Source organism: Arachis hypogaea, chromosome 3, assembly GCF_003086295.3.
Source record: "Arachis hypogaea cultivar Tifrunner chromosome 3, arahy.Tifrunner.gnm2.J5K5, whole genome shotgun sequence".
Classification (NCBI taxonomy): Eukaryota; Viridiplantae; Streptophyta; class Magnoliopsida; order Fabales; family Fabaceae; genus Arachis; species Arachis hypogaea.
Window position 1 is genome coordinate 44,267,619 of NC_092038.1, and position 19,900 is coordinate 44,287,518.

At 38.3% G+C, this 19,900-nt stretch overlaps 1 non-coding gene across 1 annotated transcript; it reads right to left on the reverse strand.

Moving 5' to 3' along the window:
• Positions 1-8,475: 8,475 nt before the first annotated feature.
• Positions 8,476-8,579, reverse strand: LOC112792870 (small nucleolar RNA R71). The gene has a single exon (XR_003197591.1). It is a non-coding gene; the product is annotated as a small nucleolar RNA R71 (small nucleolar RNA).
• Between the last annotated feature and the right edge of the window lie 11,321 nt (positions 8,580-19,900).

Here is a 19,900-nt window from a genome sequence, read left to right on the forward strand (position 1 = left end):
CTGCATTTAAACGCAAGTAAGAGTAGCAGAATGGACGTTAAACGCCCAGTTTGGCACCATTCTAGGCGTTTAACGCCAGAAATGGGCACCAGACTGGCGTTTAACACCAAAAATGGGCAAAAAGCTGGCGTTTAATGCCTTTCTGGCGTTAAACGCCAGGAAAGGTATAAAATCTGGTGTTTAACGCCAGAAACAAGCAGCAGTCTGGTGTTAAACGCCAAGATTGCACAATAAGGGCATTTTGCACGCCTAAAAGGAGTAGGGATGAGAAATCCTTGACCCCTCAGGATCTGTGGACCCCACAGGATCCCCACCTACCCCACTTCTCTCTCTCTCCCCCTCACACATCTCCACCCAAAACACCACTCACCAATCAAATCCTATTCTCTTCCCTATATTCTCTTCACCAATCACCTCCATATCTCTTCTCCGAAAACCCCACCTACCTCACTTCAAATTCAAACACTTTTCCCTTCCAAACCCACCCAATTCCATTCAGCCACTCTCCTTCTCTTTCCCTATAAATACCCCTCTTCACTCCTTCATTTTCACACATCACAAACACTCTCCTACCCCCTTGGCCGAACCTCTATCTCCCTCCATCTCCTCCATTTTTCTTCTTCTCCCCCTTCTTTCTTTCTTCTTTTGTTTGAGGACGAGCAAACCTTTTAAGTTTGGTGTGGTAAAAGCATTGCTCTTTGTTTTTCCATAACCATTTATGGCACCTAAGGCCGGAGAAACCTCTAGAAAGAGGAAAGAGAAGGCAAAAGCTTCCACCTCCGAGTCATAGGAGATGGAGAGATTCATCTCAAAGGTCTATCAAGACCACTTCTATGAAGTTGTGGCCAAGAAGAAGGTGATCCCTGAGGTCCCTTTCATGCTCAAGAAAAATGTGTATACGAAGATCCGACATGAAATCCGAAGAAGAGGTTGGGAAGTTCTTACCAACCCCATTCAACAAGTCAGAATCTTAATGGTTCAAGAGTTTTATGCCAATGCATGGATCACTAGGAACCATGATCAAAGTATGAATCCGAATACAAAGAATTGGCTTACAATAGTTCGGGGGAAATACTTAGATTTTAGTCTGAAAAATGTAAGGTTGGCGTTCCACTTGCCAATGATGCAAGAAAACGCACACCCCTACACTAGAAAGGTCAACTTTGATCAAAGGTTGGATCAAGTCTTCATGGACACATGTGTGGAAGGAGCTCAATAGAAAAGAGACTCAAGAGGCAATCTGGTTCAATTGAGAAGACCCGACCTTAAGCCTATGGCTAGAGGATGGTTGGAGTTCATCCAACGCTCCATCATTCCTACTAGCAACTGATCTGAAGTGACTGTAGATCGGGCCATCATGATCCATAGTATCATGATTGGGGAGGAAGTGGAAGTTCATGAGATCATACCTCTAAAACTCTACAAGGTGGCTGACAAATCCTCCACTTTGGCAAGGTTAGCTTTTTTTCATCTCATTTGTCACCTATGTAATTTGGCTGGGATTGACATAGAAGGAGACATCCTCATTGAAGAGGACAAGCCCATCACTAAGAAAAGGATGGAGCAAATAAGAGAGCCCACTCATGGACCTCAACAAGAGCATGAGGAAATTCCTCATGAAATCCCTGAGATGCCTCAAGGGATGTATTTTCCTCCACACAACTATTGGGAGCAACTCAACACCTCTTTGGAAGGCTTGAGTTACAATATGGACCAACTAAGGGTGGAGCAGCAAGAGCACTCCATTATTCTCCATGAGATTAGAGAAGATCAAAGAGCTATGAGGGAGGAGCAACAAAGGCAAGGAAGAGACATAGAGGAGCTTAGGCGCTCCATTGGAACTTCAAGAGGAAGAACTAGCCACCATCACTAAGGTGGACCCGTTCTTTAATTTCCTTGTTCTTTTTTTTTTCTGTTTTTCGAATTTGATGCTTTATGTTTGTCTATGTTTGTGTCTCCATTACATGATCATTAGTGTCTAGTGTCTATGCCTTAAAGCTATGAATAATTCCATGAATCCTTCACCTCTCTTAAATGAAAAATGTGCTTAATTACAAAAGAACAAGAAGTACTTGGATTTCAAATTTTATCTTGAAATTAGTTTAATTATTTTGATGTGGTGGTAATACTTTCTGTTTTCTGAATTAATGCTTGAACAATGCATATTTTTTATCTTGTTGTTTATGAATGTTAAAATTGTTGGCTCTTGAAAGAATGATGAACAAAGAGAAATGTTATTGATAATATGAAAAATCATGAAATTGATTCTTGAAGTAAGAAAAAGCAGTGAATAAGAAAGCTTGCAAAAAAAATGTGGCAAAAATTAAAAGAAAAAGAAAAAGCAAGCAGAAAAAGCCAATAGCCCTTTAAACCAAAAGGCAAGGGTAAAAAGGATCCAAGGCTTTGAGCATTAATGGATAGGAGGGCCCAAGGAAATAAAATCCAGGCCTAAGCGGCTAAATCAAGCTGTCCCTAACCATGTGCTTGTGTCATGAAAGTCCAAGTAAAAAGCTTGAGACTGAGTGGTTAAAGTCGTGATCCAAAGCAAAAAGAGTGTGCTTAAGAACTCTGGACACCTCTAACTGGGGACTTCAGCAAAGCTAAGTCACAATCTGAAAAGGATCACCCAGTTATGTGTCTGTGGCATTATGTATCCGATGGTAAAACTGGAAAACAAAGTGCTTAGGGTCACGGCCAAGACTCATAAAGTGGCTGTGTTCAAGAATCAACGTTCTGAACTAGGAGAATCAATAACACTATCTAAAATTCTAAGTTTCTATAGACGCCAATCATTATGAATTTCAAGGGATAAGGTGAGATGCCAAAACTATTCAGAGGCAAAAAGCTACAAGCCCCGCTCATCTAATTGGGACTAAGTTTCATTGATATTGTGAGATTCATTGTATATTCTCTTCTTTTTATCCTATTTTGTTTTCAGTTGCTTGGGGACAAGCAACAATTTAAGTTTGGTATTGTGATGAGCGGATAATTTATACGCTTTTTGGCATTGTTTTTACATAGTTTTTAGTATGTTTTATTCACTTTTTAGTATATTTTTATTAGTTTTTATGAAAAAATCATATTTCTGGACTTTACTATGAGTTTGTGTGTTTTTCTATGATTTCAGATATTTTCTGGCTGAAATTGAGGGACTTGAGCAAAAATCTGATTCAGAGGCTGAAAAAGGACTGCTGATGCTGTTGGATTCTGACCTCCCTGCACTCGAAATGGAATTTTTGGAGCTACCAAAACCCAAATGGCGCGCTCTCAATTGCATTAGAAAGTAGACATCGAGGGCTTTCCAGAAATATATAATAGTCAATACTTTGCTCGAGTTTTGATGACCCAAATTGGCATTCAAACGCAAACTCCCTGCCTTATTCTGGCGTTAAACGCCAGAAACAAGTTACAAGCTAGAGTTAAACACCCAAAACAGGTTGTAAACTGGCATTTAACTCCAAGAGAAGTCTCTACACATGAAAGCTTCAATGCTTAGCCCAAGCACACACCAAGTGGGCCCGGAAGTAGATTTCTGCATCATTTACTTATTTCTGTAAACCCTAGTAACTAGTCTAGTATAAATAGGACTTTTTACTATTGTATTTTCATGCTGGGATCTTTGATCAGTTTTATGCTATCTTAGACATTGGGGGCTGGCCTCACGGCCATGCCTGGACCATCATCACTTATGTATTTTCAACGGTGGAGTTTCTACACACCATAGATTAAGGTGTGGAGCTCTGTTGTTCCTCGAGTATTAATGCAATTACTACTACTTTCTATTCAATTCATGCTTATTCCTATTCTAAGATATCCATTCACACACAAGAACATGATGAATATGATGATTATGTGACACTCATCACCATTCTCACTTATGAACGCGTGCCTGACAAACACTCCCGTTCTACATGCAAACAAGCTTGAATGCATATCTCTTAGCCTTTTGGTTCACGATCAGAGTCTTCCTGGTATAAGCTAGAATCAATTGGCAGCATTCTTGAGATCTGGAAAGTCTAAACCTTGTCTGTGGTATTCTGAGTAGGATCTGGGATGGGATGACTGTGACGAGCTTCAAACTCACAAGTGTTGGGCGTAGTGACAGACGCAAAAGGATCAATGGATCCTATTCCAACATGAGTGAGAACCAACAGATGATTAGCCATGCGGTGACCGCACATTTGGACCATTTTCACTGAGAGGACGGACGGTAGCCATTGACAACGGTGATCCCCTAACATACAGCTTGTCATAGAAATGAGTATGAAGGATTGGATGAAGGCAGTAGGAAAGTAGAGATTCAGAAGAAACAACGCATCTCCATACGCTTATCTAAAATTCCTACCAATGAATTACATAAGTATCTCTATCTTTATTTTATGTTGATTTACCTTTTAATTATCAAAACATCATAACCATTTGAATCCGCCTGACTTAGATTTACAAGATGACCATAGCTTGCTTCAAGCCAACAATCTCCGTGGGATCGACCCTTACTCACGTAAGGTTTATTACTTGGACGACCCAGTGCACTTGTGATGAGCGGATAATTTATACGCTTTTTGGCATTGTTTTTAGGTAGTTTTTAGTAAGTTCAAGCTACTTTTAGGGATGTTTTCATTAGTTTTATGTTAAATGCACATTTCTGGACTTTACTATGAGTTTGTGTGTTTTTCTGTGATTTCAGGTAATTTCTGGCTGAAATTGAGGGACTTGAGCAAAACTCTGATAGGAGGCTGACAATGGACTGCTGATGCTGTTGGAATCTGACCTCACTGCACTCAAAATGGATTTTCTGGAGCTACAGAACTCCAAATGGCGCGCTCTCAACGGCGTTGGAAAGTAGACATCCAGAGCTTTCCAGCTATATATAATAGTTCATACTTTATTCGGGAATTGTCGACGCAAAGTGGCGCTCAACGCCAAGTACATGCTGCTATCTGGAGTTAAACGCCAGAAACACGTCACGACCCGGAGTTGAACGCCCAAAACACGTTATAACTTGGCGTTCAACTCCAATAAAAGCCTCAGCTCGTGGATAGATCAAGCTCAGCCCAAACATACACCAAGTGGGCCCCGGAAGTGGATTTATGCATCAAATACTTACTCATGTAAACCCTAGTAGCTAGTCTAGTATAAATAGGATAAGTTACTATTGTATTAGACATCTTTGGTCTCAGTTTTGTTTTATTCTTCATCTTAGGAGGCTATTGATCACGTTTTAGGGGGCTGACCATTCGGCCATGCCTGAACCTTTTACTTATGTATTTTCAACGGTAGAGTTTCTACACACCATAGATTAAGGGTGTGGAGCTCTGCTGTACCTCAAGTTTCAATACAATTACTATTATCTTCTATTCAATTCTCTTTTATTCTTATTCCAAGATATACGTTGCACTTCAACTTGATGAATGTGATGATCCGTGACACTCATCATCATTCTCACCTATGAACGCGCGTGACTGACAACCACTTCCGTTCTACCTTAGGCCGGGCGCATATCTCTTAGATTCCCCAACAGAATCTTCGTGGTATAAGCTAGATAGATGGCGGCATTCATGGGAATCTGGAAAGTCTAACCTTGTCTGTGGTATTCCGAGTAGGATTCCGGGAATCTGGAAAGTCTAACCTTGTCTGTGGTATTCCGAGTAAGATTCCGGTATTGAATGACTGTGACGAGCTTCAAACTCATGAAGGCTGGGCGTTAGTGACAAACGCAAAAGAATCAATGGATTCTATTCCAACCTGATTAAGAACCGACAGATGATTAGCCGTGCTGTGACAGAGCATTTGGACCATTTTCACTAAGAGGATGGGATGTAGCCATTGTCAAGGGTGATGCCTCCAGACGATTAGCCATGCAGTGACAGCGCATAGGACCATTTTCCCGAGAGGATTAAAAGTAGCCATTGACGATGGTGATGCCCTACATACAGCTTGCCATGGAAAGGAGTAGGAAGGATTGGATGAATGTAATAAGAAAATAGAGATTCGAGAGGAGCACAGCATCTCCATACGCCTATCCGAAATTCCCATTATTAATTTACATAAGTATTTCTATCCTATTTTATTTTCTTTTTATTATTAATTTTCGAACTCATCATAAACCATTTAATCTGCCTGACTGAGATTTACAAGGTGACCATAGCTTGCTTCATACCAACAATCTCTGTGGGATCGACCCTTACTCACGTAAGGTATTACTTGGATGACCCAGTACACTTGCTGGTTAAGTTGAACGGAGTTGTGAGCTTCTCTAACAGTGCCTGTAACTCTTTTGGTCCAACAACAACACTAAGCTGTTGGTGCCATTACCAGGGATTATTAAGATCCCAGTTCATCATACCATGATCTCTTTGGGGTATTTTTGATTTCATACAAATACAAAGAGACCAATTTTGAGGATCACAATTTCGTCCACCAAGTTTTTGGCGCCGTTGCCGGGGATTGTTCGAGTTTGGACAACTGAAGGTTCATCTTGTTGCTCAGATTAGGTAATTTTCTTTTCAAAAAATTTTTCAAAAATCTTTTTCAAAATTTTTCTTTTTCTTTTTTGTTTTTCCAAACTTTATTTTCGAAAAAAATTAATAAAAATCCAAAAAAATTAATAAAATCATAAAAATCAAAAATATTTTGTGTTTCTTGTTTGAGTCTTGTGTCAATTTTTAAGTTTGGTGTCAATTTCATGTTTTAAAATTTTTTCTTGCATTTTTCGAAAATTTATGCATTCATAGTGTTCTTCATGATCTTCAAGTTGTTCTTGACAAGTCCTCTTGTTTGATCTTGATGTTTTCTTGTTTTGTGTTGTTTGTTGTTTTTCATATGCATTTTTCGTTTGTTAGAGTCCATGCATTAAAGATTTCTAAGTTTGGTGTCTTGCATGTTTTCTTTGCATAAATTTTTTTTCAAAATTATGTTCTTGATGTTCATCATGATCTTCAAAGTGTTCTTGGTGTTCATTTTGACATTCATAGTGTTCTTGCATACATTCATTGTTTTGATCTAAAAATTTCATGCATTGAGTATTTTTGTTGTTTTTCTCTCTCATCAATAAAAATTTCAAAAATAAAAAATATCTTTTCCTTACTTTTCTCCAAAATTTCGAAAATTTGAGTTGACCAAGTCAAAAAATTTTTAAAATTAGTTGTTTCTTATGAGTCAAGTCAAATTTTCAATTTTAAAAATCTTATCTTTTCAAAATCTTTTTCAAAAATCATATCTTTTTCATTTTTTCCTTATTTCCGAAAATTTTAAAAAAATTATTTTTCAAAATCTTTTTCTTATCTTTATATCTAATTTTCGAAAATTAGCTAACAATTAATGTGATTGGTTCAAAAAATTTGAAGTTTGTTACTTTCTTGTTAAGAAAGGTTCAATCTTTAAGTTCTAGAATCTTATCTTGTAGTTTCTTGTTAGTTAAGTCATTTTAAAAATTAAATCTTTCTCAAAATATCTTTTTCTTAAAAATCTTATCTTTTTATCTTATCTTTTTCAAAATTTGATTTCAAAATATCTTATCTAACTTATCTTCTTATCTTTTCAAATTTGATTTTAATATCTTTTTCAACTAACTCTTTGACTTTGTGTTTATCTTTTTCAAAACCACCTAACTACTTTTCCCTCTCTAATTTTCGAAAATACCTCTCTCTTTTTCAAAAATTCTCTTTAATTGTTTTAAATTTTAATTTTAATCTTATCTTATCTCTAATTTTCGAAAACTACTAACCCACTTTTAAAATTATTTTCGAATTTTCTGTCTCTTCTCTCTTATTTTATTTAATTATTTATTTACTAACACTTCTCTTCACCTCTCTTCATCTAAATATCCGAACCCACTCTTACTCACTCTTCTCCCCCTTCTTTTTCTACTAACATAAAGGAATCTCTATACTGTGACATAGAGGATTCCTCTTTCTTTTCTTGTTTTCTTCTCTTTCATATGAGTAGGAATAAGGAAAAAGACACTCTTGTTGAAGCTGATCCAGAACCTGAAAGGACTTTGAAGAGGAAACTAAAAGAAGCTAAATTACAACAATCCAGAAGTAACCTTTCAGAAAATTTTGAACAAGAGAAGGAGATGGCAACCGAACCCAATAATGATAATGCAAGAAGGATGCTTGGTGACTTTACCAAACCAACGTCCAAATTTGATGGAAGAAGCATCTCCATTCCTGCCATTGAGCAAACAATTTTGAGCTGAAGCCTCAGCTAGTTGCTTTAATGCAACAGAACTGCAAGTTTTATGGACTTCCATCTGAAGATCCTTACCAATTTTTAACTGAGTTCTTGCAGATTTGTGAGACTGTAAAGACGAATGGAGTAGATCCTGAAGTCTACAGGCTCATGCTTTTTCCTTTTGCTGTAAGAGACAGAGCTAGAATATGGTTGGATTCATAACCTAAGGATAGCCTGGACTCCTGGGATAAGCTGGTCACGGCTTTCTTGGATAAATTATTTCCTCCTCAGAAGCTGAGCAAGCTTAGAGTGGATGTTCAGACCTTCAAACAAAAAGATGGTGAATCCCTCTATGAAGCTTGGGAAAGATACAAGCAGTTGACCAAAAGGTGTCCATCTGACATGTTTTCAGAATGGACCATATTAGATATATTCTATTATGGTCTATTTGAATTTTCAAAAATGTCATTGGACCATTCTGCAGGTGGATCTATTCACCTAAAGAAAACACCTGCAGAAGCTCAAGAACTCATTGACATGGTTGCAAATAACCAATTCATGTACACTTCTAAGAGGAATTCCGTGAATAATGGGACACCTCAGAGGAAGGGAGTTCTTGAAATTGATGCTCTGAATGCCATATTGGCTCAGAACAAAGTGTTGACTCAGCAAGTCAACATGATCTCTCAAAGTCTGAATGGATGGAAAAATGCATCCAACAGTACTAAAGAGGCAGCTTCTGAAGAAGCTTATGATCCTGAGAACCTTGCAATAGCAGAGGTAAATTACATGGGTGAACCTTATGGAAACACCTAATAATTCATCATGGAGAAATCATCCAAATTTCTCATGAAAGGATCAACAAAAGCCTCAACAAGGCTTTAACAATGGTGGACGCAATAGGTTGAGCAATAGCAAGCCTTTTCCATCATATTCTCAGCAACAGACAGAGAATTCTGAACAAAACACTTCTAATTTAGCCAATTTAGTCTCTGATATGTCAAAGGCCACTTTCAATTTCATGGGTGAAACAATATCCTCCATCAGAAATCTAGAGGCACAAGTGGGCCAGCTGAGTAAGAAAGTCATTGAAACTCCTCCCAGTATTCTCCCAAGCAATATAGAAGAGAATCCAAAAGGAGAGTGCAAGGCCATTGATTTAATCAATATGGCCGAATGCATAAGGGAGGAGGAGGACAAAAATCCTAGTGAGGAGGACCTCCTGGGACGTCTCTCAAGCAAGAGGGAGTTTCCTATTAAGGATCCAAAGGAATCTGAGGCTCAAATAGAGACCATAGAGATTCCATTAAATCTCCTTCTGCCATTCATGAGCTCTGAAGACTATTCTTCCTCTGAAGAGGATGAAGATGTGACTGGAGAGCAAGTTGCTCAATATTTAGGAGCTATCATGAAGCTGAATGCCAAGTTATTTGGTAATGAGACTTGGGAAAGTGAACCTCCCTTGCTCATTAGTGAACTAGATACCTGGATTCAGCAAATTTTACCTCAAAAGAAACAAGATCCTGGCAAGTTCTTAATACCTTGTACCATAGGCACCATGACCTTTGAAAAATCTCTATGTGATCTGGGGTCAGGGATAAATCTTATGCCACTCTCTGTAATGGAGAAGCTGGGGATTATTGAGGTACAACCTGCCTTGTTCTCATTACAATTGGCAGACAAGTCATTGAGACAAGCTTATGGAATAGTAGAGGACGTGTTAGTAAAGGTTGAAGGCCTTTACATCCCTACTGATTTCATAATCTTAGACACTAGGAAAGAAGAGAATAAATGCATCATCCTTGGAAGACCTTTCCTAGCCACAGCAGGAGTTGTGATAGATGTCACCAGACGTGAATTAGTCCTTCAATTGAATGGGGACTACCTTGTGTTTAAGGCACATAGCCATCCCTCTGTGATAAAGGAGAGTAAGCATGAAGAGTTTCTCTCAGTTCAGAGTCAAGAAGAGCCCCCACAGTCAAACTCTAAGTTTGGTGTCGGGAGGCCACAACCAAACTCTAAGTTTGGTGTTGGGACTATACAACATTGACCTGATCACCTTGTGGCTCCATGAGGCCCACTGTCAAGCTAATGACATTAAAAGAGCGCTTGTTGGGAGGCAACCCAATTTTTATTTATCTAATTTTATTTTATTTTATTGTTATTTTGTGTTTTATTAGGTACATGATCATGAGGAGTCACAAAAAAATCATAAAAATTAAAAACAGAATCAAAAACAGCAGAAAAAAATTCGCACCCTGGAGGAAGGACAGACTGGCGTTCAACGCCAGTAAGAAGCATCTGGCTGGCGTTCAACGCCAGAACAGAGCATGAATCTGGCGCTGAATGCCAGAAACAAGCAACATTCTGGCGTTTGAATGCCAGGAATGTGCCTTGAGAAAAGCTGGCGCTGAACGCCAGTAACAAGCATGGAACTGGCGTTCAATGCCAGAAACATGCTACACATGGGCGTTGAACGCCCAGAACATGCTTCACATGGGCGTTGAACGCCCAGAACGTGCATCACCTCGGCGTTTAAACGCCAGAATGGTATGCAAAGGCATTTTACATGCCTATTTGGTGCAGGGATGTAATTCCTTGACACCTCAGGATCTGTGGACCCCACAGGATCATCTCAGGATCTGTGGACCCCACAGGATCACCTCAGGATCTGTGGACCCCACAAGATCCCCACCTAACATATTCCCACCTTACCTCCTAATCCTATTTCACTGTTTCCCATGTCACACTTCCCATCAACTTCAATCTCTCTTCCCAATTACCCCCTTCACCACTCACATCCATCCACTCTTCCCAAAAAAACCCCACCTACCTTCAAAATTCAAAAACACTTTCCCACCCAAACCCACCCTAATGGCCAAACCTACCCTCTCCCGTTTTCCTATATAAACCCCTCAATTCCACTTCATTTTCACACAACACAAACCCCATCTTACTTACCTTGGCCGAACCACCATCTCCCCTTCTCCTCCATATTTTCTTCTTCTTCTTCTTCTCTTCTTTCTTCTATTGCTCGAGGGTGAGCAATATTTTAAGTTTGGTGTGGTCAAAGCATAATCTTTTTTGTTTTCCATTACCATCAATGGCACCTAAGGCCAGAGAATCCTCTAGAAAAGGAAAAGGGAAGACAAAAGCTTCCACCTCCGAGTCATGGGAGATGGAAAGATTCATCTCCAAAAGCCATCAAGACCACTTCTATGATGTTGTGGCAAAGAAGAAGGTGATCCCTGAGGTCCCTTTCAAGCTCAAGAAAAATGAGTATCCGGAGATCCGACATGAGATCCGAAGAAGAGGTTGGGAAGTCCTAACCAACCCCATGCAACAAGTCGGAATCTTAATGGTTCAAGAGTTCTATGCCAATGCATGGATCACTAGGAACCATGATCAAAGTATGAACCCGAATCCAAAGAATTATCTCACAATGGTTCGGGGGAAATACTTAGATTTTAGTCCGGAAAATGTGAGATTGGCGTTTCACTTGCCCAAGATGCAATGAGATGAACGCCCCTACACTAGAAGGGTCAACTTTAATCAAAGGTTGGACCAAGTCCTAATGGACATATGTGTGGAAGGAGCTCAATGGAAAAGAGACTCCAAAGGCAAGCCAGTTCAACTAAGAAGACTGGACCTCAAGCCTGTAGCTAGAGGATGGTTGGAATTCATTCAACGCTCCATCATTCCCACTAGCAACCGATCTGAAGTTACTGTGGATCGGGCCATCATGATTCATAGCATCATGATTGGGGAGGAAGTAGAAGTTCATGAAGTCATCTACAATGAAATCTACAAAATAGCCGAAAAGCCCTCCACAATGGCTAGGCTAGCTTTTCCTCACCTCATTTGCCATCTATGTTACTCAACTGGAGTTATCATAGAAGGAGACATCCCCATTGAAGAGGATAAGCCCATCACCAAGAAGAAGATGGAGCAAGCAAGAGAGATCCTCCACGGATCTCAAGAGATGCATGAGGAAGCTCATCATCAAGAAATCCCTGAGATGCCTCAAGGGATGCACTTTCCTCCCAACAACTATTGGGAATACTTCCTTAGAAGATTTGAACCACAATATGGAATAATTAAGGGTGGAACATCATGAGCACTCCATCATTCTCCATGAAATAAGAGAAGATCAAAGAGCAATGAGGGAGGAGCAACAAAGGCAAGGAAGGGACATAGAAGAGCTTAAGGACATTGTTGGACCTTCAAGAAGAAGATGCCACTAAGGTGGATTCATTCCTTGTTCTTATTTCTTTATGCTTTTTCGGTTTTTATGTTGTGTTTATCTATGTTTTGTGTCTCTACTTCATGATCATTAGTAGTTAGAAACTATGTCTTAAAGCTATGAATAAATTCCATTAATCCTTCACCTCTCTTAAATGAAAAATGTTTTAATTCAAAAGAACAAGAAGTACATGAATTTCGAATTTATCCTTGAATTTAGTTTAATTATATTGATGTGGTGACAATACTTTTTGTATTCTGAATGAATGCTTGAACAGTGCATATTTTTTATCTTGTTGTTTATGAATGTTAAAACTGTTGGCTCTTGAAAGAATGATGAACAAAGAGAAATGTTATTGATGATATGAAAAATCATGAAATTGATTCTTGAAGCAAGAAAAAGCAGTGAAAAAGCAAAAAGCTTGCGGAAAAAAATAATTGGAAAAAAAAATATAGAATAGAAAAAGAAAAAGCAAGCAGAAAAAGCCAATAGCCCTTAAAACCAAAAGGCAAGGGTAAAAAGGATCCAAGGCTTTGAGCATCAATGGATAGGAGGGCCCAAGGAAATAAAATCCAGGCCTAAGCGGCTAAATCAAGCTGTCCCTAACCATGTGCTTGTGTCATGAAGGTCCAAGTGAAAAGCTTGAGACTGAGTGGTTAAAGTCGTGATCCAAAGAAAAAAGAGTGTGCTTAAGAGCTCTGGACACCTCTAACTGGGGACTCTAGCAAAGCTGAGTCACAATCTGAAAAGGTTCACCCAGTCATGTGTCTGTGGCATTTATGTATCCGGTGGTAATACTGGAAAACAAAATGCTTAGGGCCACGGCCAAGACTCATAAGTAGCTGTGTTCAAGAATCAACATACTTAGCTAGGAAAGTCAATAACACTATCCGAAATTCTAAGTTCCTAGAGAAGCCAATCATTCTAAACTTCAAAGGAAAAAGAGAGATGCCAAAACTGTTTAGAAGCAAAAAGCTACAAGTCCCGCTCATCTAATTATAATTAATATTCATTGATATTCTGGAATTTATAGTATATTCTCTTCTTTTTATCCTAATTGAATTTCAGTTGCTTGGGGACAAGTAACAATTTAAGTTTGGTGTTGTGATGAGCGGATAATTTATACGCCTTTTGGCATTGTTTTTAGGTAATTTTTAGTAAGTTCAAGCTACTTTTAGGGATGTTTTCATTAGTTTTTATGTTAAATTCACATTTCTGGACTTTACTATGAGTTTGTGTGTTTTTCTGTGATTTCAGGTAATTTCTGGCTGAAATTGAGGGACTTGAGCAAAACTCTGATAGGAGGCTGACAAAGGACTGCTGATGCTGTTGAAATCTGACCTCCCTGCACTCAAAATGAATTTTCTGGAGATATAGAACTCCAAATGGCGCGCTCTCAACGGCGTTGGAAAGTAGACATCCAGAGCTTTCCAGAAATATATAATAGTCCATACTTTATTTGGGAATTGTCGACGCAAAGTGGCGCTCAACGCCAAGTACATGCTGTTGTCTGGAGTTAAACGCCAGAAACACGTCATGACCCGAAGTTGAACGCCCAAAACACGTTATAACTTGGCGTTCAACTCCAATAAAAGCCTCAGCTCGTGGATAGATCAAGCTCAGCCCAAACATACACCAAGTGGGCCCCGGAAGTGGATTTATGCATCAAATACTTACTCATGTAAACCCTAGTAGCTAGTCTAGTATAAATAGGATAAGTTACTATTGTATTAGACATCTTTGGTCTCAGTTTTGTTTTATTCTTCATCTTAGGAGGCTATTGATCACGTTTTAGGGGACTGGCCATTCGGCCATGCCTGAACCTTTTACTTATGTATTTTCAACGGTGGAGTTTCTACATACCATAGATTAAGGGTGTGGAGCTCTGCTGTACCTCAAGTTTCAATACAATTACTATTATCTTCTATTCAATTCTCTTTTATTCTTATTCCAAGATATACGTTGCACTTCAACTTGATGAATGTGATGATCCATGACACTCATCATCATTCTCACCTATGAACGCGCGTGACTGACAACCACTTCCGTTCTACCTTAGGCCGGGCGCATATCTCTTAGATTCCCCAACAGAATCTTCGTGGTATAAGCTAGATAGATGGTGGCATTCATGGGAATCCAGAAAGTCTAACCTTGTCTGTGGTATTCCGAGTAGGATTCCGGGAATCTGGAAAGTCTAACCTTGTCTGTGGTATTCCGAGTAAGATTCCGGTATTGAATGACTATGACGAGCTTCAAACTCCTGAAGGCTGGGCGTTAGTGACAAATGCAAAAGAATCAATGGATTCTATTCCAACCTGATTGAGAACCGACAGATGATTAGCCGTGCTGTGACAGAGCATTTGGACCATTTTCACTGAGAGGATGGGATGTAGCCATTGTCAAGGATGATGCCTCCAGACGATTAACCATGCAGTGACAGCGTATAGGACCATTTTTCCGAGAGGATTAAAAGTAGCCATTGACGACGGTGATGCCCTACATACAGCTTGCCATGGAAAGGAGTAGGAAGGATTGGATGAATGTAATAAGAAAATAGAGATTCGAGAGGAGCACAGCATCTCCATACGCCTATCCGAAATTCCCACTATTAATTTACATAAGTATTTCTATCCTATTTTATTTTCTTTTTATTATTAATTTTCGAACTCATCATAAACCATTTAATCTGCCTGACTGAGATTTACAAGGTGACCATAGCTTGCTTCATACCAACAATCTCTGTGGGATCGACCCTTACTCACGTAAGGTATTACTTGGATGACCCAGTACACTTGCTGGTTAAGTTGAACGAAGTTGTGAGCTTCTCTAACAGTGCCTGTAACTCTTTTAGTCCAACAACAACACTAAGCTGTTGGTGCCATTACCAGGGATTATTAAGATCCCAGTTCATCATACCATGATCTCTTTGGGGTATTTTTGATTTCATACAAATACAAAGAGACCAATTTTGAGGATCACAATTTCGTCCACCAACTTGCTGGTTAGTTGTGCGAACTTGTGAAAAAGAGTTGAGATTACAATTGTGCGTACCAAGTTGTTGGCACCATTGAGATCACAATTTCATGCACCAGTCCACCCAAGAGCTGTTTTATGGCTCCTGAGCACTGAAATAAGCGCCTCTTCCTCTTCAGGCTTTAGGAAAGAGCTAATAATCACTGGATATGAATCATTTTCACCCAAGAGCACATATTTCAGATAAGGAGGTAAAGGTTTGAGCTCAAGGTTGGGGGCTTCCTCCTCTGCTTTAGGCGTGTGAACCATAGCCTTCTGGGGTGGTGAATCATCAACTTCCGCTAATTCATACTCAGAAATATGATCCAGAATGTCATCAAGTACCTCAGCCTTCAATACCTCTTGAACAAGTGGTTCAATAACATCTATTTTCATACACCCTTCAGAATCATTAGGGTGCTTGAAGGCTTCAAACACATTAAGGACCACCTGTTCTTCATTGACCCTCAAGGTTAATTCACCCTTTTGCACATCAATCAGAGCTCTACCTGTAGCTAAAAAGGGTCTACCAAGTATAACAAAGGATTTTACCTCCTCTTCCATGTCTAATATAACAAAATCAATAGGAAAAATAAATGGTCATACTTTAACAAGTAAATCCTCAACAACACCCACATGTAATTTAATAGAAAGATTAGCAAGTTGAAGAGAAATACGAGTAGATTTTACCTCCTCAATTTGAAGCTTTTTCATCACTCAAAGAGGCATTAGATTGATGCTAGCTCCAAGATCACATAAAGCTCTCTGAATGGTGACATCTCCAATGGTGCAAGGAATTACAAAGCTCCTTTGATCTGGCATCTTCTTAGGAAGGTTGTGTTGAATAATTGTACTACATTCCTTGGTTAACACTACTGTTTCTTGTTCCTTACAGCTCCTCTTGTGGGTCAACAACTCTTTCATAAATTTAGCATAGAGAGGCATTTTCTCAATAGCCTCTGCAAAAGGAATGTTGATCTACAGCTTCTTGAAGACATCAAAAAATTTAGAAAACTGCTTTTCTTTGGAAGCCTTCTAAAGCCTTTGAGGATATGGCATTTTTGGCTTGTATTCAGGAGCCTTTGGCAAGGTGGGATAAGTGTCAAGAGAATTAGGGAATGCGTTGTCTGCACACTTAGGAGGGCGTGCTCCACTTCTCCACTTCCCCGGCAACGGCGCCAAAAACTTGGTGCGGAATTTATAACCCACAAACTAACCGGCAAGTGCACCGGGTCGTACCAAGTAATACCTCAGGTGAGTGAAGGTCGATCCCACGAGAATTGATGGACTAAACAACAATGGTTGATTAATTTACTTAGTTAGACAAGTAGAAAATGGTGTTTGAGAGTTTAAAAGCATTAACAGTAATTTCAGAATATCAGAAAACAAGTAGTAAACAGGTTGGGAAAACAATATAGAGAAGGCAGTTAAGGCTTCAGAGTTATCTATTTTCCGGATTGACTTTTCTTCCTAAATATTTTAATCATGCAAGATTTAATTCATGGCAAACTATATGTGACTAGACCCTAACTCCTTAGACCTTTCTAGTCTCCTCTAATTCTCATCAACCGCCAATTCCTTGGTCAATTAATTCCAATTAGAGGGTGAAATTCAGTTCTAGTTTATATGCCACATAAATCCCAATTATCCAAATATAAGAGAATTATATGTCACGTATCCTGTTAAATACAGATAATTAGAATTTAGGAGAAATTGTTTTCAAACTGTTGTTCAAGTAAAGAGTTTTTCCAAGTTATACAAGAACTCAATTCGAAAGAGGGTCATACTTCCGTTTCACCCAAATTCATAAGATAATGAACAAAAATAATTCTTAAATTATAAATCAGTACATGAATTAAAATAGAAAAATAATAGAATCAATCCATACAAATAGATAGAGCTCCTAACCTTAACAGTGGAGGTTTAGTTGCTCATGGTTCAGAGAGAAAAATTAGGATTCAGGTAAACTGTAATTTACATTATCAAAAATGGAATAATATCTCCCAGAAGAGAAGTTTCTTTTCTCTTTATATCTAATCCTAATTAATTTAAAATCTAATTTCTAAAATTAAAATAATATCTTTTCCTATTTTAAAATAAAATTTAAATTTAATCCAGAATTAATTATAGCAATCGGTGTTTTTCTGCACGTGGCGCATGTCACGCGTACGCGTCAGTCACGCGTACGTGTCGATGGTCTTCTTTGCGTGTCATGCGTACACATCAGGTACACGCACGCGTCGCTGAGCAACTCTCCAAATCACGCGCACGCGTCAGGTACGCACACGCGTTGCTCCTCGCTGGTAATCTCCTTCAGCCTTGGTCAAATTGGTGGGATAGAAGTGTAGACTATTATATATCGTTGGAAAGCTCTAGAAGTTATCTTTTCAACGCCACTGAAATTACGTCCTTTGGACTTCAGTAGCTCAAGTTATATAGGGTTGAGTGCAGAGAGCTCAGGGTTGACAGCATCATTCGCCTTCTTCTATTCTTCTGCAGAAACTCCATTAAATCCAGCTGAATGCAACCTAAAATAAATAGAATTGCACAAGACTCAAAGTAGTATCCATAGTGGCTAAAAGATAATTAATTCTTGATTAAACTCAACTAATTAAATGCAAATTCACTAGAAAAAGATAGGAAAGATGCTCACGCATCAACGCACACGCCTGTGTGTCCGCACAGGTGTTCGTGCATGACTTCGTTAAAAAAGCACTTGACTCGCAATTTGAGGGCTTTGGAGGCCCATTTCTGAAGTCTCTTATCTCATATTGGAGGGGGAATGAAGGAAAGAACATAGCATATCATTAGTATAGTTTAGGAGTAGGAGTAGAAGGTTTTTAGTTTTAGTTTTCTCTAAGTTTTTCATCATCTCTACTAGGGTTTCTATTAGGGTTTTACATTCAAAGCACTATTTCCATTTTTGATCCTGGATTTTTCTAATCTCATTGTAAGTATTCTCTTGTTATTACTCTTTATAGTTACATTGTCATTGCTCTTTCTTCTAATTCAAGTTAAAGTTCAATCTTACTTCCCTTTTGCAATTTCAATTCCTTGTTGATGAATTTGATGTTTGATGTTTGTTCTATGCTTTCTTATGTTATTCTTGTTGATTGAGATCAATTGTTGCTTTTGGTTCCAAGTCTTTTCTCATTTTTCTCATGTTTAAGCTTTTTGCCCACCAAGTGTTTGACAAAATGTCAAACATGATTTTAGGCTAAATTTTTGTCTCTTGGCTTGGGTAAAGTGAGCCATTGGGTTCCTAGAGTTGGAATGTCCAACATTTAGTGTCAATTCTTGAATTGTTAATTGTTCTTGTTCCCACTAATGCTAAGTTGTTGCTAAGGCAATTAGCAAGCAATTTAGGATTTGTGGGTTAAGAACACTTATGCTCATTTAACTTACCTTCTGATATGAGGGTTGATCAAGTGAGACTAATCCATCATAAGTGTCATAGTTGTGGTTCCAACAAGGAAAGGACCCTTAGCTCACTCCAAGCCAAGACCCCTTTTTATGCTTTCAATCCTTCATACATTGCCATGTTAATCTCATTCATACTTTACTTGTTTATATTACATAGTCGGTTCTTTAATTTCTTTATTAGTTCAATCATTACAATTTTGCATGTTCTTTTATTGCTTTATATATTCATTTCTTCATTGACAACTGATGAATCCATATTTTACGATATATTTTAGTTTGATTTGAGTGGATTCCATCACATAAACCCACATTTATTCACCTAAATAGCATGTTTTGAGATTTGTTCTTAAATTGTGCTTGAAAGTGAAAACATGCTCTTTTGTGCTTAATTTAGTCAATTTTATTCACTTTAATTCCATTTGGTGTCTTGATGTATTTGCTAAGTGATTTCAGGCTTCTAAGGCAAGCATGGGTTGGATAAGTGAGGAGAAGAGCATGCCAAAGGGAAGAATTAGGGTTCTTTAGTTTAATTTCTTGTAATTTATACTTTTAATTCTTGCTTTCCTTTACTTTTCCTTGTCATTTAGTGTTATTGCATCTTTATTCTTTTTCATTTCTTTTGTTATTTTCTTTATTTTGCCATTTTCATGTTATGAACACTGTTTGTTAATTTTACTTTCATTTAATGCAAATTTATGTTTCCATGTCATTTGTTGCTTTCTCTAGTTGTTATTGTTATTTTCTTGCTTTGGTAGTTTTAGAATTTATTTTATTGCACTTTAATATTATTTTATTCTCATGCACACCAAGTGTTTGATAAAATACTTGGCTTAGTTTTCACTTAGTTTTTCTACACTCTTGGCTTGAAATTAATGACTTTGTTGATCCTTGAGTCATTGATGTCCATTCTTGTTTGATACATTAGAGTAGTTAGTTAATTTGGTCTCCCTTGACTCTATGTGACCCCTTACTGTTGACATAGGACATAGAGATTGAAATTAACTATGCCTATTTGACTTATCTTCGATGTAAGGTTGACTAAGTAGG